The sequence below is a fragment of the Camelus ferus genome, chromosome 10 (genome assembly GCF_009834535.1).
Source record: "Camelus ferus isolate YT-003-E chromosome 10, BCGSAC_Cfer_1.0, whole genome shotgun sequence".
Taxonomy (NCBI): Eukaryota; Metazoa; Chordata; class Mammalia; order Artiodactyla; family Camelidae; genus Camelus; species Camelus ferus.
The window spans coordinates 49387407-49406889 of NC_045705.1; the positions used below are offsets into that span (position 1 = coordinate 49387407).

General features: G+C 35.1%; 1 protein-coding gene and 1 pseudogene across 1 annotated transcript in view; one reads left to right on the forward strand and one right to left on the reverse strand.

Moving 5' to 3' along the window:
• Positions 1-19483, reverse strand: part of FAR1 (fatty acyl-CoA reductase 1) — a 62918-nt gene that overhangs the window by 39080 nt on the left and 4355 nt on the right. The gene's annotated exons all lie outside the window — the stretch shown is intronic.
• On the forward strand, positions 14003-14653 carry LOC102504456 (annotated as a pseudogene).

A 19483-nucleotide genomic window follows, 5' to 3' on the forward strand; every position in this document is an offset into this window, starting at 1 on the left:
ATACCCTCCAAGCCATTCGTAAGTATATCGCATCCATCAAATAAGAAACTATAATGAAAAAAAAAAAAGAATAAGAAAGCATTTGGAAATCAGAAATTCAGATGTAGAAAATTTAATCTATAAACAATCAGAATTATCAAGTAAATTTAAGAAGGTCACTAGATACAAGGTTTATGTGGGAAAAATAAATGTATTTCTATACACCAGCAACACACAGAAAATGAAGTAAAAAAAAAAAAAACCTATACCACTTAGAATACCATCAAAAATACCAAAAAATTATGGAAAATATCAAGTATTGACTGGTGAAGATGTAAAGAAATTGGAACTCATGTACCTTGCCAAAGGGAAACAAAATGACTCAGCTGCTATGGGAAAGTTTGGCAGTTCTTCAAAAAGTTAAACACAGAATTATCACATGGCCTTCATTCCACCCCCAAAAAACTGCAAATAGATACTCAAAACAAGTATATGTACACACGTATACAGCAGTACTGTTCAAAACAGCAAAACAGTACAAACAATCCTAATGTCCATCAACAGATGAATGGATAAACAAATTGATATATACATATAATGGAATACTACTCAGTCATAAAAAGAAATGAATTACTAATACATACTACAATGGGGGATGAACCTCAAAAACATTAGCATGGTGAAAAAGTCAGATATAAATGATCATATATTATATGATTTCATTTATATGAAATATCCAAAAGAGATAAATCCATAGAGACAGAAGGCAGACTGGTAGTTGGCAGGGGCTAAGGAGCGAGGAGAGAGGGCAGTGGAGGAAAACTGCTTAAAGAGCTTTAATTTTGAGTGATGGAAATGTTTTGGAACTAGACAGGTGGCAGCTGCAAAACATTGTGAATGTAATAAATCCCACAGAATTTTTCACTTTAAAATGGTTAATTTTATATTATGTGAATTTCACCCCAATGAATCATTTTTTTGAAAACATCAAATATTAGAAATAAATGTAAAGGATGTTTAAGACTAGTATTCTGAAAACTACAAAACAGAAATTAAACAACACTTAAATGGAGACATATACTACATTCCTGGATCAGAAGACACCTTTATAAGATGTCAACTCACCACCCTTAGATTCAATATAATCCCAATCAATATCTAAGCTGTGTGTGGAAACTAAGATTCTTAAATGTTACAGAAATGCAAAGCCAAGCCAAGCATGAAGAATAACAAACCTGGAGAACTTACATTACCACATATCAAGATGTATTATAAAGCTACAGAAATGTAGTATGTGGACAAGAAGTAAATAGTATAGTCAACTGGATATCCATACAGAAAAAAATGAATCTTGATTTTATCTATATCATACCACACACAAAAATGAATTCCAGGTAGACTATATACCCAAATGTGAAAGGTAAAATAATTATGATTCTAGAAGATGACAGAGAATATCTCCACTGATCCTAGGGTAGGCAAACATTCCTTTAATAAGACACAAGAAGTGCTAATCAAAAAGGAAAAATATGGACAAATTGGAAGACACTAAAACTGAGTTCATGTCACAACACTATTAATAGGGAGAAAAGGCAAACCAGGTAAAAGATATCTGTAATTATGTATAATGACAACTGATTACTATTGAGAATATATGAAGAACTAGAAGTCAGTAAGAGAAAAAACAATAGAAAAATGGGAAAGGCTTAATGGACACAAGGAAGCATAAAGAAGGAGAGTATCCAAATGGCATTACAAAAAATATCCAAATGGCCTATTAGCACATAAAAAGGGCTGAACTTCATCAGTTATCAAACCTCAATGTCAGCCCACTACACTGTCCCCAGAATGGCTAAAATAAAAAAGACAGACAATTCACAGCATTGGTAAGGTTGCAGGTAGAAAAACTGGAACTCTCACCGACTGCTAGAGAAAGTACAGATTGGTATAACACTTAGTAAAAGTAGTACTACCTAATAAAGCTGAATAATCACTAACGTGATAAAGCAATGCCATTCCTAATGATACACCCAACAGAAATGAATACATGTATTTACCAAAAGACTTATAAACAATGTTTACAGCAGCACTATTTTACTGGCCCCAAATTTTACAAATCCAAATGTTTGTCAACAGTTTATCATATAAATTGTACTATATTCATACAATTTATACAATGGAATATTAAAAAACAATGAAAATGAAGTAACTATCACTACACTACACACAACATGGATGGGGCTCACAAAGAGAACACTGAGTCAATGTGGTCAGATACAAAAAATATATTATATTCTATCATGTACATAAAGCTCAACAACAGGCAAAACTCATATATGGTTAAAAGTCAGAACAATGGTTATTTCCCATGGCAGGAAGAGGTAGTGACCAGAAGAGGGTGTGTGTGAGGGAGGCTTCTGGGATACTGGTTATGCTCTATTTCTTGATTTGGGTGGCTCATTTTTAAAAACTCATCAAGCTATACATATGGACCTTTTAAACGTATGTTACACATTAATAAAAAGTTTACTTTTAAAAGTAAAAGCAAACATAGGGTGACCATATGTCCTGGTTTGTCTGGAACATGGTTCTATACATTATCCAAGCTTAATTTTGATTAGAGTCCCCTTTTCAAGAGTGTTCCAGTTTACACTACTTACAAGCTGCTTCAGGTCCTCAATAAGACTACTTCAAGATTTCACTGACCCAAATCCTAATTAAAACTACAGAGCATTAAAATTAAAATGTTCTCACAGGGGACAAATAAAGAATAATTCTGCATCAATATACCTGAGGAATCTGGTAGGCATTAATGACAATTACATTCTAAATACATGTTAAACACAGTATCCTGAGCACATGACCTAGAACAAGTTATCTAATTCTCTGAGCTTCATTTTCTTTATATGTAAAAATTACTTCAACAAATACTTGTTAAGAATCTACTAAATACCAGACACCAGGAAGTTTTCTACAGGTGTTAACATGTATTTAAGACAGAAAAAGATATTAAGCAATTTTTCCTTTAATAATTGAGGATTTATAGCCTGACTATGTGATTGGCTTAACCCTAAAGAAAACATAACTATGTGCTTTCTTCCTCATCTACCAGGACACCCTCCCTATAAACCCTAAACAACATATCTGTTAACACCAAATAGCAGAAAACTTTTACCAAACAACTCTCTCTCCTTAACAGTATAAAGATTATCTGCTAAGAGTGGCAGAATGAAACTGCTTTTTATCAGTTTTAGGTAACTATCTTAAAGCTACTTGCATGTGATTTTATCCTACTATAAATATAAAGCTTTATGGTTTTCTTCATGGAAGAAAGAACAGAATTCCCACAACTCCCCCACTTATCACAAAGCAACCAAAAACACTACAAGCACCAAGTATTTTTAAACTGTCTCCAGGTATTCTTGGAAGTATTCCACCCACCAGTACACTTTACCCTATTAACTTAATGGCAAAGCCAGCACAAATGAGAATTCTTTTAAAGGAAAAGTGTAGACATCACATCTTTCACATAGTCCTGCCAGATGGCCAGAAGCTACAGGAAAAGCAGAAGTCAAGAAAAAAGTGCTACCGATTCTCCCAGCACATGCTGTCTAGATTCATACTATGTGATTCTACAACACAGTGAGATATTTAAGGCTCTGATCATCTACTGAAAAGAAGCTGCAGCACTGCAATAAGGAAAGCAGTAGTACCATTCCATGTGCCAGGGTAGAGGAGCTGTGAAATGTGATGCAAATTTATTTTCACTGTACTTGCGCTGCCTTAGGAAACACCACCTAGCAGTGGCAGCTGGGTATTTTCTTTAAAAAAAAAAAAAACCTTATCCTGTGGTTCAAAAGTTAAAGAGGCAAAATCTTTCCGAAGACCAGCAAAATGGTGGGTACCAAATATCAATTATTTTCAAGGCTTTCTTCCTCAAATGAGTTTTCCCAGTGGGTTTTTTGTTATGCATTTATATTTACATTAAGAGAACATACTAAAAAGCTACTTAAACTCCTAGCGATGAATGTATCTTAGTTAAAGTCCAGGCTTTGCCACTTTGAAACTATGAGATCCTAAGATAAAACTACTACTTTGAACCTGTTTCCTTATCTGTAAAAGGAGAACATGCAGGTCTCACGGGCAAAAAGAGCCTGAAATGAACACAAATGGAGAAACCACAGAGAGATTCTAAGATAGCAATCACCTACTCAATATAAACTGCACCCTTGTAAAATAATTGCAGTCTCTTAATAAAAGTCCTAATATTGATGGAAGGCCAATCATGTTGTCTCATTCGTTTTAGAAACCTAGTTAAGATAAATAGAGAGAAGATCCTCTCTCTCATTTTCAACTTTAAAAAAAAATTCTTTAAATAGACAAAGCAATTAAAGTTAGAGGCTGGGGTATTACAATAACAAGAAAATCACAAAAATCTACTTTAAAAAAGCAATCCTTTAGTGCCAAGAAATGGGAATTCTTTTGCTTGTGTTAGAGCTGAAAACAACTCAAATTAATTAAAACTTTTAATATACTGTCAACTAGTTGTTGCAGACACTTGCTAAACAGAAAGACAAATGTGAATAAGTATATGGAGATTAGGGTGGGGTAGGAGGAAGGAACAAGAAAGAGGCAGGCCCATGGGCTTGAAGCTAGCAATTTTGTCTAAGGTCACTCAGCACACATATATGGACAAGACAAATGTGAACCAGTATCTTCTTTTTCTTAAAAAATTTTTAAATTGAAGTATAGTTGATTTACAGTGTGTTAGTTTCTGATGTACAGCAAACTGACTCAATTACGCATACACATATTCTTCTTCAGATTCTTTTCTATTACAGGTTATTACAAGATATTTAATATAGTTCCCTGTGTTATACAGTAGGTCCTTGTTGTTTCTCTATTTTATATATAGTAGTGTGTATATGTTAATTCCAAACTCCTTATTTATCCACCCCCACCCCTTTTCCCCTTTGGAAACCAGTTTGTTTTCTATGAGTCTATTTCTGGTTTGCAAATAAGTTCATTTGTGTCATTTTTTTTAGATTCCACATATAAGAGAGATCATTTATTTGTCTTTGTCTGACTCACTTTGAACCAGTATCTTCCTAACTAAATTCCACATTTATAGAGGGTATAAAAAGTTTCTACTTGTCTTATAGTGAGGTAAAGACAACAACTCATGAGTAAGGTCTAAGTGCACAGCACTGGAAAAGAAGTTCAAAGAAACTAAAGAGGTTGTCTAGAAGGTCCCTTCCATTGTTAAAGTTGTATGATTCACTGTAAGAGGAACAGCATTCTTCACTACAGGGCCTTCTTGGCTTATAAGAGACAAGAATGTGCTCCACAGAAATTTTAGCATATGAAATAAGGCAAATCCTGGCTAAAAAAATTCTTAAAATTCCGTACCACTTCACAATAAAAGTTGATAGGCTACCAACACAATTTAGAAATGAGACTACTGACTGGTTCAGGTAGACTCTTAAACAATTAAAATTCAAAGGCAATTAGACTTTACCAGTATTTCCCCAAGGGCCATTTCCAGAGGCACCCAAACAGAGTGAGAAAGGAAGAGGTGTACAGTCAAACTTAGAACTTGACTCAAAAGACCACCTAGATGTACTTAATTATTGCCACTACAGTTTTAAATAAAAAGATATCATTCTCAGGTTAAGAAATAAGCACTTACCAAAAAGGTTAGTGGATTTATTTCCAACTCTGCTCTATCCACTGAAAGACCTTTCCTAAACAGAATCATTTATTGGAATGTTGGAAACAAAAAAGGGCAGTAGAGGTAATAAACTAAGGTAGAAGACAAGAAGCTCTGGGGTCATGCTTAAGATTAACAACAAAATTCAAACATGTTTCTAAAAATATCTATACCAAGATATACAAAAATCTATAATGAATACATATATTATGTGTTGGACTTAACTACTTTTGAAAAACAGTGAGTTTTGCTTAAGGGAGCATAGAGGTTCAGAATTTGTACCCCAAAGCATATCACTATGGCATGTAGGTTACTTTGAACTGAAGGAACAGATCCAACAGATGCAGAAAGAAGTCTTCTTAAAGCTTCCCTTATCTGATTAAAAGCAGAAACTTCTAAGAAATGAGGACTGCCACAAGAAGGACTCTTTGGGTGAGTTTCATGGCCATGAAAAGTATAGAAAGTTAGCACTGAGATGAGTTTGCACAAACTTTACTAAAATAGCCTACATCTTCTGTTAGTTTTCCCATATATTTACCTTCCTACAATTTACTGCCACTAGTAGCCCAAATGCCTTTTCCTTTGTCTAGTCATTTCTCTATAATTATAACCTTTTGTTAATATGGTGTATAAGCTCTCAAGTCTAACCATCTCTTTTGGAGTTTTCACTTCTTTTCTGTGAAGCCTTCATGCACATTTTAAAAAAATGTATGTATGCCTTTTCTCTTATTAGTCTGTCCTTTGTCAGTTTAATTCACAAGAATCAGTCCTAGAACATAAGAGGACACAAAAAAGGTCTTTTCTCCCCTACATCTCTTGAACTATTAAGAAATCAAATCTCTAGAGAAGCCAATTTCAGTACTATGTTAAGTCTGGCCCTGCTATAAACTGCTTCCTGATAAATAAGGTAGGCCCTTTGCGGAAACAAGTCTTTTCAGATAACCCAATGCCATGCTGTAGTGGGAACCCATGGACTCAGTCTAGCAAGGCTGGGTTGGAATCCAGGCTCATCCATTCATCTTGGGGCTGAGCTTACCTACCTGTTTGGCTCTGTAATTTCCTCATCTCTTAAACATATAGCATACACACCCTCTCCCTTCACTTCATAGCATCATGTATAAGGATTAAATGTAATAACACATAAAAGGCTGGGCACATAGTTACATTTCCTTATTCATCTTCCCCATACTTCTTTGGCACTGATTCTTGGTACGGTCCCTTAGCAATCAGTCCGATCAGTGATATTTCAATCTAAAAAAATTTAATGCTCCTTTCTTCTGGAAATAATTAATCATTTACTTACGAGTATAATTTTTAGAGTAGGAAAATCTTTTTACTACCAAAGTAAAACTAATTACTATATTATCTGTGAACTATATACTATTATATTCACATGCACATATATTCATTTTTTAATTCTGGGAAGGAAATTAATGATTTTGGGAGAAGTAGGTTTAAACCAAACCTCTGAGGGCTTGAAAAACAACTGACAAGCCATACCTACTTATGCTGAAAGAAGGGTTAGCAAGCCTTTAAATGCTTCCTAAGGTAGGAAATCAGACTAGCCTCAGAACAGTTTTATTAGTAGCAATGTACTTGGGTAATCCCTCTACCCTGGAGGTTCTCAAACTTGTAGATGGTGGTATAGAACAACTAGATGGGTAAAAAATATAAATAAAAAGTAAACAGGAAAAAAAAGGCTCTTATCCATCTTTAAAGATGTTCAACCTTAGTCATTGAGAAAAATGCAAATTAGGACTACAAGATTGATTTTTTTCACTTATGAGACTTAAAGACACACAAAAAAGATAAAATGGACATAGGGAACAGAGACCCCTATATTGCTGGTAGGGCCTCAAATTAGTACAGTGTCCATGGGGGGGTAATCTGGCCTATCTATCAAATATTAAACGCTCATTACCTTTGACCCAGTAATTATACTTCTAAAAATTTAGCCTGAAGCTATTCTTACATGTGTGTGTGAGCTGATGTATTCATTGCTGCATTGATAGCAAAAGACTGACAACCTAAATGTCCACCAGTAGGGGACTGGGCAAACAAACTGGCATATTCCTGTAATAAATAGTATACTCCACAACTAAAAAGGAAAGCGGTGGTTCAACAAATATTGATATGCAACAGCATTCATAATAAAATTTAAAAGCCAAGATGCAATATACTATATGAAATACCTTTTATGGAAAAGGAATGAAAAAATTCATATGCTTATAAATACATACTTCTCTGGCAAAACAAAACAAAACAAAAAACCAGTAAAGATGGCTGCCTCTGGGAGAGAGAACTGGATAACTTGGGAACAGAGATGATGGGCATTTACTTTTCACTATATATCTTTTGTTCATTGTTCAATTATGTAGTAAGTGCGTGTACTACCTATTTTTAAAAACCACTGTTTTTGTAAAATGGAAAAATCAAAAGGTACCAAAAAAATATTTGAAAGCACTGACGTTCCCCTCAATTAGCTAGTTTCCACTATCTTTTGTCTTATAACACTTGACAAACTTTTCATCTATTGGGAAACAAGTCTGAAAAATCTTTTTTATAGTGAAAATAAAAGACTACCATTGTATTTTTAAAAAAGGTATTATCTTTCTTCTGCTAATCTTTATGTCTTAAAATTTTAATTTCATTTCCTTTTTAGATAGAAAATCTACTTTTTAGATTAAAAACCAGGTGATGATTTAACTATAAAACTGTTGCTTAACAGGACTCTTAATAGGCTGGATTTCCTAAATGGAATGTGAAAAATTCTTCCCACATCAGAGTAATGTTGATCTTGGAATCAGATGCCCCCCCCCATCTCCTGAGAGAATCCCTACGTTCACCATATTCACAGAGAAGTCAAGTACACAAAACTCCCAAATACAGTCCTGCAGTGAACTTTAGACTGGCTCTGCCTGTATATTTCTTTCTTCAGTATTTATTGAACATAAATAGTAAAAACTGATAGAGTATTTGCAAGAACTCTTAGTTTCATGTTTTAGGTGCTACAAATTTATTTAGGGAAACTTAACACTGATATGAAAAGTCTCTAGACAATGTCTAAACATTCATTCCAGTTTCCTACAAATTTCCATCACCTACAGTTATACCTTAGAGTAGGGTCTCTTTAGTTGTCTTCCTCTTAAAAATTGGCTCCTCTGTGCCTTTTGGAAGTAAACAAACCCAAAGTAAAAAATCTAACAATGGAGACAGCGGGGAGAGAAAACAAAGAATTAGCTATTTCATCTAACTGTTCATTAGGATTTACAGATTGACTCCCAATCAGGGGCAATTTTATATTTAACACAGCCACATCCAATGCTGTTTTGTCCTGTTGTCCTATAACTCTAAGCTGGAGGACCACTTGGCAGGAGTATTGAAGGAAATTCAAGCAGCAGTAGATAGAATGCTGAGCTAAATGGTCTTTTAATATCCCTTAGATTCCATGATTGAAAAAGTAAAAAACAAACAAACAAACAAACAAAAAAACTTCAAATATCCTTAAAAGGAGGGAATTAATTCCAAAATATTCTAAACGAAGAGTTGGCAAAGGTTTCTTTAAAGGGTAAAGTAGTAAACATTTTCAGCTTGTGGGTCATATAATCTTAGTAGCAACTACTCAATTCTGACATTTGGAGCATAAAACCAGCCATGAACATTTAAGTTAAATAAATGGGCATGGCTGTATTCCAATAAAACTTTATTTACAAAAACAGGAAGACAGTTTGCAGATCCTAGTTTGCCAACCTTTGTTGTAAATAAAAGATTCTGAATATACTACATTTAGAAAAATGAACTGCTGAGAAGAGTATCAATGGGAAACCACAGCACGGTCGAAATGTCCATTGCGTATTATTCCACTATTACTAGAGTTACTGTGCATAACACTCTAAATTTTCACTTGTTTTTCCACTGAAAGGGAAATGGAGATTGAGTATTTCTATCAGATAGAAATTAATACTCTTTAATCCAGAAGTTCATGAATAGGGTTAGAGGGGCGGGATAGGGAATCTAAGAATATGTTAAAGTTTCATGTAAAATATTGTTGCGAGTGTTTGTATGTATGTGTGTACAAGTATGCACTCCCATGCATATCATCTGCACATTTTTCCAGGGGAAAAACCCACTGTTTTTATCAGATTCTCAAAAGGGTCAATGAGCCTAAACAGTTAAAAATTACTATCAAATTTTATATGTACTATTGTATATGCTAGAGGCAAGGGAGACTTAAAGTACAAAGAAAAGAGCTTCATGGTCACTGATTAAAAACCCCATTCACATCTAATCTGGAATAAAATTGTGTAAATGGTTAAAACATAATTATACCCATCTCCCTAGAAGACTGTTACAGATTTAACTGTGTTCCCCCTAAAAGGATATATTGAAATCCTAACCCTTAGTACTTCAGAATGTGACCCTATTTTGAAACAGGTTTGTTGAAGGTGTAATTAATTAAGGTAAATGACATAACACTGGAGCAGAGTGGATCTGTAAACCAACATCACTGGTGTCCTTACAAGAGAAAGGGCACGTGAAGACACAGACACACACAGGGAGAACTCCACGTGACAACAAAAGCAGAGACTGGAGTTACACAGCTACAAGCCAAGACGTGCCAAAACTGCCAAGAAAAAAACTACGAAGAGGCAAGGAAGGACTCCCTTACAGGTTTCAGAGAGAGCATAGATTTTGGACCTCTAACCTCCAGAACTACGAGACAATAAATTTCTGTTGTTTCAAGCCACCCAGTTTGTGGTACTTTGTTACAGCAGCCCTAGGAAATTAATAGAAGGCCAAATATTTTGGTAACTAAAATTAAGGTACAGAGCAAAAGGCCTTCTAAAGATGATCAAATGCCCTCATGCCACAACAAACATACCATGGGTACTTTCTTATACACATGACACAGTTTCAATTACCAAAATACAATCTACTAAATATTTAAGGATGGAATGGCTTTTCCAAGTGGGTACGGGAAAGAATGGTAGAAAAAAGTTTTATATATCAAAGGTAAAAGATCAAAATACAGTTAATGTTCAAATTCCAGAACAAATCACTAGGGTGTATCACTGACTGTACATCTGTGTACAGTCAAATCTCAGTATATAGTAGCTGATTCAGGAGAACTGATGTTCTGAATATCTATTGTTATGTAACAGAATCACTCTAAAAGTTTTTTAAACAACAATAATCATTTTATTCTCTCTCACAGTATCTGCAAGTTAGGAATTTGGGAAGGGCTCAACTAAGCAGTTTTAACTGAACTAGGTTCTAGCTCCTGATCTTAGAGCCTCTTCACATGGTCTCTCCACATGAGGTAGTATGGGCTTCCTTATAGCATGGCAATCTCAGCCTACACTGCTTACAGAGCTGCTGAAGATTCAAGACCAGTATTCTGGCAAGTTGGATAGAAGCACACCTTTTCTGACCACATCTTGGAAGTCAGTATAGTATAACTTCTGCTATATTCTGTTGCTTGCAAGTGATTCACAAGACCACTCAAATTCAAAGGAAGGGGACATAAACCTCACCTCAGGATAAGAGAGTAGTCAAGATCACACTGAAAGATCATGTGAAAAGGGAGATATTGTTACAACCATCTTTAGAAAATGCAACCTGCCACAAAGAACATGATGAAGTAACTGCTTATTACTCTTGAGACCATCATCTATTTGAAACCGTACCCTTATAGTTAACAGAAACTGGTGAATAGAAGAAATTCTTGAGCTTGTCTTACAGAATAGCAGCTAAGGTAACAGCTTATTAAAAACCCCTCTGCTTGTAACCTAACTTCACTGATCAAGCTCACCTTAATTCTTTCTTTTGACTCCTTAACTGCCCCCTATAGATAACACCTCTGTTGTATGAGTCCCTAAAGTATTGGGGGCTTACACTGTTTTTCAGAAACTTGGAGTCAGCTCTTCTTCAGTTTCAGCCAGCTAAGATAGGTTGGGACCACTGACCCTAAAACTGGGCCTGTGCAGGTGTTCAGTGAATGACCTTTTGACGTTAGAGGGCCAAAAACTCCACCCTCAGATCATGCTAAGTACCTCATTTTTTAACATCTCAAGAAGCATGTAACTCAGATACATCTGCAAAGAACACCAATTACTTCACCGTTCCCCTACCTCCAATCACCTTTCCTCAGGCCTAAAATCACTCTGCTTCTTTACTGCATAGAAATCTCATGCCGCTTATCTTCAGGGGAGGTATATCTGAGATTTGTTCTTCTATCTACTCCACTTGGCTGCCTCCTGAATAAGCCCTTTCTCTGCTGCAAACCTCAGTGTCTCAGCATTTGGCTTGCTCCATGTCAAGCAAATGAACCCGGCTCAGTAACAGATCTGACCCATGCTGAACCTATTTCATGGGACTGTGGAACAGCAGAGTATTCCTTACTACATTTTTAAGCTACCAAGTACAGATGATCCTTGAACAACACAAGTTTGAACTACATGGGTGCACTTATATGTAGGTTTTTTCCCCAGTAAATGTGTACTAAAGTACTACACGACATGCAGTTGGTTGAATCTGAGGACATAGAATCATGGATACAGAGGACCAACTGTAAAATTATATGCAGATCTTTGACTTTGGGAGAATTGGCACCCCTAACTCCCACTGCTATTCCAGGGTCAACTGTATTTTTACTACCAAATAACTTCATTCACTGAATAAAAAGTTCATTTTCCCATATTTGCTTAACTGTGAACTTCTAACAAGCAGGATACCACTTAGAGTTGTCACACTTCTAGCCAAAAACAAGCCAATTCATTTCAGTTAGACTATTAAGGGGCCTCACATTGCAGGGAAGTATATCTTTTAAGATGTCTGATAGACTCCCATCTGGAGGCATACTGGGTACCACTGGTCTAGTATCTTATTACTGTATTTTAATAACTCTAGAGTCTTTAGTGTTTTGGTTAAGACTCAACATAAAAGAAAACCTCCTCTGCAAGTGAGCTGTAAGCAACAAATGAAGGACCAAAATGCAAATTCAAAATGTACAAACTACTGCAGTCAAACTGATAAGAACAGTGGGTTCCTTTCTCCTTTCAAAAATTAAGGCTTATAAGGCATTTTTCCACAAACAAAAGAATAGCTCTAACATCTTGGTTAACATTTCTTTTTTCAATAAAAGATGCTAGTGTCCAACCCTGCTGTAAGCACTCATTGAAGTAAATATAATGGCCACTCTGTTTGCCTACACAGGCACTGATATACCAATATTTAACTCTCTGTATCCAATTTTCCCCAGCGTCTAAGATATTTCTTGGTAGTAAGGAACTCAACTGATTCATTAGTTCTTAGGGCACTGCACAGCCACTTTGTATACTGATGTTGCTCTATAAACATGGCACTTCAGCAAGTTAAAATGCTTCTATGACTTCATTATCCTGGAAAATATCAGACACCAAGAAAAATCAGACTAAATTCCTTGAGTGATATAAGTGATATAAAAATCAAACAAAAAAATCTTAAAAAGTCAAGTTCAGAGAAGGAGAAGGCAATAGCTCAGTGGTAGAGTGCACGGTTAGCATGCACGAGGTCCTGGGTTCAATCTCCAGTACCTCCATTAAAAAAAAAATTAAACTAAAAATTTTTCAAAAGTCAAGTTCTACTTCATCAGAGAGGAAATGTCAATTCTATAGTATTAAAATTACCTGCTGACAAGAAAAAATTTTTAGCAATATCCACTTTCCTCTGTTTCTGTCCTCAAGGCCTGTACCAGAAGGGTAACTGCTCTACTGTAAAGCACACAGAAGGGCTGTGCTCTTGTTGACACAGTTTGGTAATAAACAGTTCCACGGCTTGCAAAAAATGTATTCAATTCCATTGTAAAATTTTTAAAAAGTAATCTCCAAAAGTCACATACGATTCTTATTTAGATACTGTGCTACTGTCTCTCCTTAAAAAGTTTTCATGTTAAGACCTGTAATTTTTATCTTAATATGTTCAGACTCAGGAAAGTGGAATATAGGATTCCAGTATACAAAGGTATAAATATTTTAAGTGTATTACCAAAGATAAAGCTTCTCAAACTTTACCAACAGAGGAAACTGAAATATCCTGTTTTGTTCAAAATTCATGAAAGCTGAGCATCTCATTCCAAAAGGTAACTAAAGATTAACATAAAAATATTTCACTCTGAAAAATATGAAAACAAATACATGTGTATTCATGTATGACTGAAGCATTGGGCTGAACACCAGAAACTGACACAACATTGTAAACTGACTATTCTTCAATAAAAAAAAAATGTTTTTTTTTACTCTTTTTCTCCCTGACTGCTTGATGATCAGCCATCTCATGAATGATACAATAACTCTCTAGACCAGGAAGTTCGTGACCAACCGACTACTTTAGCAGAAACAAATGGTCATCGATGTCCTTCACTCTGGGAAAGCAAAGCAGCTAACACAGAAATTTGGGGAAAACTAGCCAAAATGTACAAGACCATACCATATGTTATGTTTGTATTTGGATTCAGGACCCATTTTGGTGGTAGCAAAACAACCGGCTTTAGCAGCATTTATAATTCCTTGGATTATGCAAAGTAAAACGAACCCAAACATAGATCTGCAGGATAAGGCCTGTATGAGAAAAAAAAGACTTTGAGAAAACACTAGAAGGAACCTTTTTGAGAAGAGGCAAGGGGATTGCAAAGGCCAATGTTGGTGCTGGCAAAAGAAAGCTGGTGAATGGACAACGGAAGGAGTAAAGATTCTGCAGCAACTGTATCTGTAGTGATTCTGCAGACTTTTCATTAGAGGATTAATAAACTAGGAACTTTAATATGAAAAAAGATATGAATGTTTCATGTTACTCAGTAAAACTGATTTTAATAGGAAAATGTACCACATATACCCTAAACACTACACGTAGGCTACATACAAGTTTATCCCCAAAATTGCCTCAGGCTAATCATGTTATCTTGTGTGGTCTAATTTAAAATTACTGAAGCCTATTCATTAAGATTAACAACTTTCTTTTTAAAAAAAATTTGTTGTTTGGGGGGGTAATTAGGTTTATTTATTATTATTGTTATTTTTTATTTAAAGAATGTACTGGGGATTGAACCCACAACCTCGTGCGTGCTAAGTATGCGCTCTAATCACTGAGCTATATCCTCCCCTCAGCCAACTTTGTAGAATCAGGTATTCCACTGGTTGTAGAAGCATTTAGACTCTGATTAAAAGTAGTTTATACTCAGTCTGATTATTATAGCAAATGATTGGCAACTCTTAACTACAGAAAAGTACTTTGAACCTCCTGTTGTATGCTGTATTTCCTCTATGTTTCTTTCATATCACTTTCTCATGAAGCCTTCTGAATCTGTTCCCAGCGCTGAACCTAAAAACAGGCTCTATTCTGCCAAGGCAGCATTTTCAAATTGTGCTAAATGGGGCTGGGAAACTGTATATTTTATCCTCAACCAGGAAATCAGCAAAGTACATTAGCAAATCAAAGACCTACAAAATTTCCTGAGGTAAAAAACCCATAGATCTCTTTTCAGGCCTAGCCCTTCACCAATTTCCCAACACAATTAGGGAAACAATGCTTCTGAAAAGCTCACTGATTACCATATCAGCCCTCTAAGGCAATGATTGCACAGACAGGGCCAAACCTCCCTATGGACAATGATTTAGAAAGCCATGACCTTCCTTTGATCCATAAGGCTACTTTGAATAAACTATTAAGCCAGTTACAAAGAGCTGCAAAAATGAACATGTTATTAGAATGTACCAAAGACTTCAGTTTATATACAATTAATAACTGATTGCTGCAACTCACAATGCTGCAAAGCTCCTACCACATATACACACTCAAGAGCTGGAATTCAGTAATTTTTAACAGGAATAATCGCTGTCAGTGAAACTCTGTTGTCTTCAGCTCGTCATAGTTTTCAATTATCATTATTCTCATTTTCTAATTAAAAATCACCATTAGTTGAGCTTCATTATTATCATTTTAGTTGTCTTATTACACCTGCAGAATATATTATACAATTCCACCACTGGAATTTGAGGCTTACAGTTTTCCAACTAGTCTAGACTTAAAGCATATTCAGTGATTCAATTAGGAAACATCCATATCCCTAACTGCTGAAGAAAATCACTTTCCCCAAAAATGCTTATACTTTGACAATTTAGTTATTATTATTCCACTAGAAAGTGGGAATTATTGAGGTAAAGAATGACATAGCTAAAGGGCCTAGATTAAAAAGAGCTTGAGGGTCACTGTTTAAAGGATCCTTACGCCAGCTATGGGGCCACTAATGTAGGGGCTGGTCTTCTCCCTGGCCAGCAGGTCCACATTAACCAAATGTGGCATAAAGAATTTGAAATCAGAGCTCTTCATGGAAGCTCTTCTCTGAACTTGGATGTCATCCCTCCAGTCTCTAGTTTTAAGTAGGAAGCTTACAGGAATGTCTGAAAACAATTAAATCTCATAACAAAGCCTCTTCTCAAAATCTTTTCCTGATTTATCTTTAAAACTTTGCCAGGTTCATATGTACAGCTTGTAATTAAATGCTGTCAAGCAGGAATCGACATAGAAAGGTATAGAAAATAGGAGGGAAGTGTTTGATGGCTTTGTGGATTCTTAGTGTCTGTTTCCAGCTGTGAAACTGACTTCAGCGCCTAAGAAGCCTACCCAGTAAGCCTTGTAACTATGGGTTACTGTGCTAAAGATGGGATGAGAACATATACAGCAAAGTAAAAACTTTAGCTTTAGCGTATAAAACCTCAGTAAATTCTTAGTCAATTATTCAACAAAGAATCAGTCACAATGCTGAAAACTCTAGCATTAGATATTTCCTTCTCCAGAAACTGAAATCCAGAATGAAAAGACAGCCAAGATAAGTAAGTGCAACAGACTTACCAAAAATAAGGTAAAGTAATGAAAAACTACACTGTTGGGACTGCTGCTAACCACCTGACCTTGGGAAAGTCAATTAACTGCTCTGTTCATTCATAAAATTCATTGAAGGGGAGCCAAACCACTGATGGATAAAGCCCCTTCTAGCTCTCAAAGTTTATATATTACTATGTACTAGAATAAGTTGTTTCCTAGTAGTACCTTAGATACTAAGAAAATTATTAACTCCAACGGGTCACAAGGGTTATCACTTTAAAGCAATACACCTAGAATTCACTGATCTTCAAACAACCTATGCGCTGCTCTGTAGGTCAAATGTCCCATTAGCAGGTAACTGACCTGTTTCTTTCTATCTCCTAAGGATTCTGCTTATGCTCATAACCGTTACAATGATTATATTTTAGGTACAATCCACAAGTTTTTAAAACCATATATTTCTAAATAATTTATTTAGGACCGTTCTTCAAACAAGATGGATGATAAAAACTTATGATATCAGGGCTCAACTGAGAATCAATCCTTTGTCAGCCCAACATGCATTTCTAAGCTGCTGTATCATATCTAGGAGTTATTTTAACACAAATGTGAACCTCAAAATACTTTAACAGTTCCTTTCCTCCACAGATCTTAACTATTTAAAGACAAGAGAGGTCAAAGAAATTTCTTCCTTCACCTCTGAAAAAATAGTATTTAGGCATTTATTCATTCTTCTTTTTTTTTTTTGCGGGGAAGGTAACTAGATTTTTTTTTATTGGAGGTATGGGGATTGAACCTAGGACTTCCTGCATGCCTAGCACTGAGCTATACCCTCCCCATTTATTCATTCTTAAGTTCTTAAGTCTTATACTACTTTCTGTTATTTCAGGATGGACAGCAGCCACTATATAAAGTTCCATACACTGATTCCAAAAATGTTGGTAAAATCATTCCTACATATTCATTAAACTGGCTACAGCTTCTTTTTCCCCAAGAATCCAATTCAGAATTGGTCTTTTTTCAAATTAGGCATTTCCATAATGAAGTTTATAATTTCATTCAATAATGAAAAACACTTGTTTTTAAAAAGTGAGGCACACACAAATAAATTTATGCTGAATTTCAGCAGTATGCTTTCTGCCTATACACTAAAGAATGAATTATTAAACCAGAATCCATAAATCGTCGAAGATACCTGAATGGCTTTTGAAAGTCTTATTAACCTTCTGAAATTATATGAAAAAGTAAGTGTATACGTAAATTTTTTTCTGAGAAGAGATAGCACAAAGCTTTGAGGAGATACTGAAAGAGGTTCATGACCTCTGACTAAGACTCTCTGCATTATACAATGTATTTTAAGATCTTAATTCTCAACTAATATTTCAAAGTATTTAAGTTAATACTCAAAAACAGTAAGATACAGTGGTAAGAATTCCTTACATCCAAGGAGGATTTCTCATGTGACTATCCTGCCAACATTTCTGGCAAGAATTCCATAAAAGACAAGAATGATCTAGGACTAAATACTTCTAAGTAATCTTAAAACCATCAAATGGTTAAAATTTAAGTTAAACACACACAAAAGCACCAAGGTCATTTTCCACTTAGAATTTATAACATTGGCATAGGATCTCATGTTGCTACATTTGTTTTACATATCTATATTCAGTCTCCCCAACTACTTATCCCTGCCCTACAGTAGATTATTATATCTAATTTCTCTTGCTCAGCCCAGTATAATATACAGTGTCATGCTGTATGGTATTAACTGGTAAAAATGTCTAGGAACTTACTTCAAAATTAAAAAAGTGGGAGAGTGGGTGGAGATACAGATGAAACAAGACTGATCACAAGTTGAAAACTGTTAAAGTTGGTGATATGCATATTTCTGTATTTTCATGTTCCTAATTTTCCATAATACAAAGTTTAAAGACACTTGCCACTGCTATTAGAGTAGACAGCTTCTTAAAGACAGATCCAGGAGTTTTCTTCTTTGTATATCTGCCTAGTAGAGAGCAGATATTTACTTTGCTAAACACATTTCATTATTCATATGAAAGGGAGCAGTACTACCTTTCAGTGAAATTTCAACAACTCTTTGATGGTATTTTATTTAAATGATTCTTTTACTAACTTACATAAAACATATTCACTCGTTCATTAACTACTGAATATCTGCTTTCTCAGATCTCCTGTCTTGGTAAATGGAGGATATAAAAAATAATCCATACTCTCTGGTAAAGTAAGAATCTGACAATACCCTCAAGGATCCATGGGAAAAAGGCAGGGAAAGAAAACAGGAATATGAAGAGAAGGAAAGAAAAGTAAAAAGCAACAAATACAGTTGCTTTAAAAAGGGATCTAAGGCATCCATGTTTTTAATTAGAAAGAAGGCATACAGTTTGTTCAAACTAGACAGGTCTAAAAAGTTCCTCTCCCCACTCCATTTTACAGATGAGGAAACTAAAGCTCAGAGAAGGGAAGTGACTTGTCACAAGTTACACATCAAGTTGCTAACAAAACCAAAATTAAAATTCCAATTTGCTGATTCACAGTGCAACGTGAATTTTCTACATCAAAATACTTTCTTCTACACCATAATATTCACAAACTAAAGAGAATGACTATTTTATTATTAATATATACTTCAATTCTGTATTATACCATAGTTAAAAAAAAAAGAATAAAAAAAAAGGCTAAGTAAAGGGAGGATGCTGGGAAGAAAATGCACACAACAAACTGCCAAGACAGTTATACCTGAAGACTACGTACACATACCACATTTCCTTAATTCTGAGACATTTTTGACTTTAAGACATAGTATCCATTTTGTAAATATTAAACAAAAAAACTATAGACACTGTAAAATATTCATTTCAAAAAATACAAAAATGTGAAAACATACATCTCTAAAGCAATAAAATATAATGTACC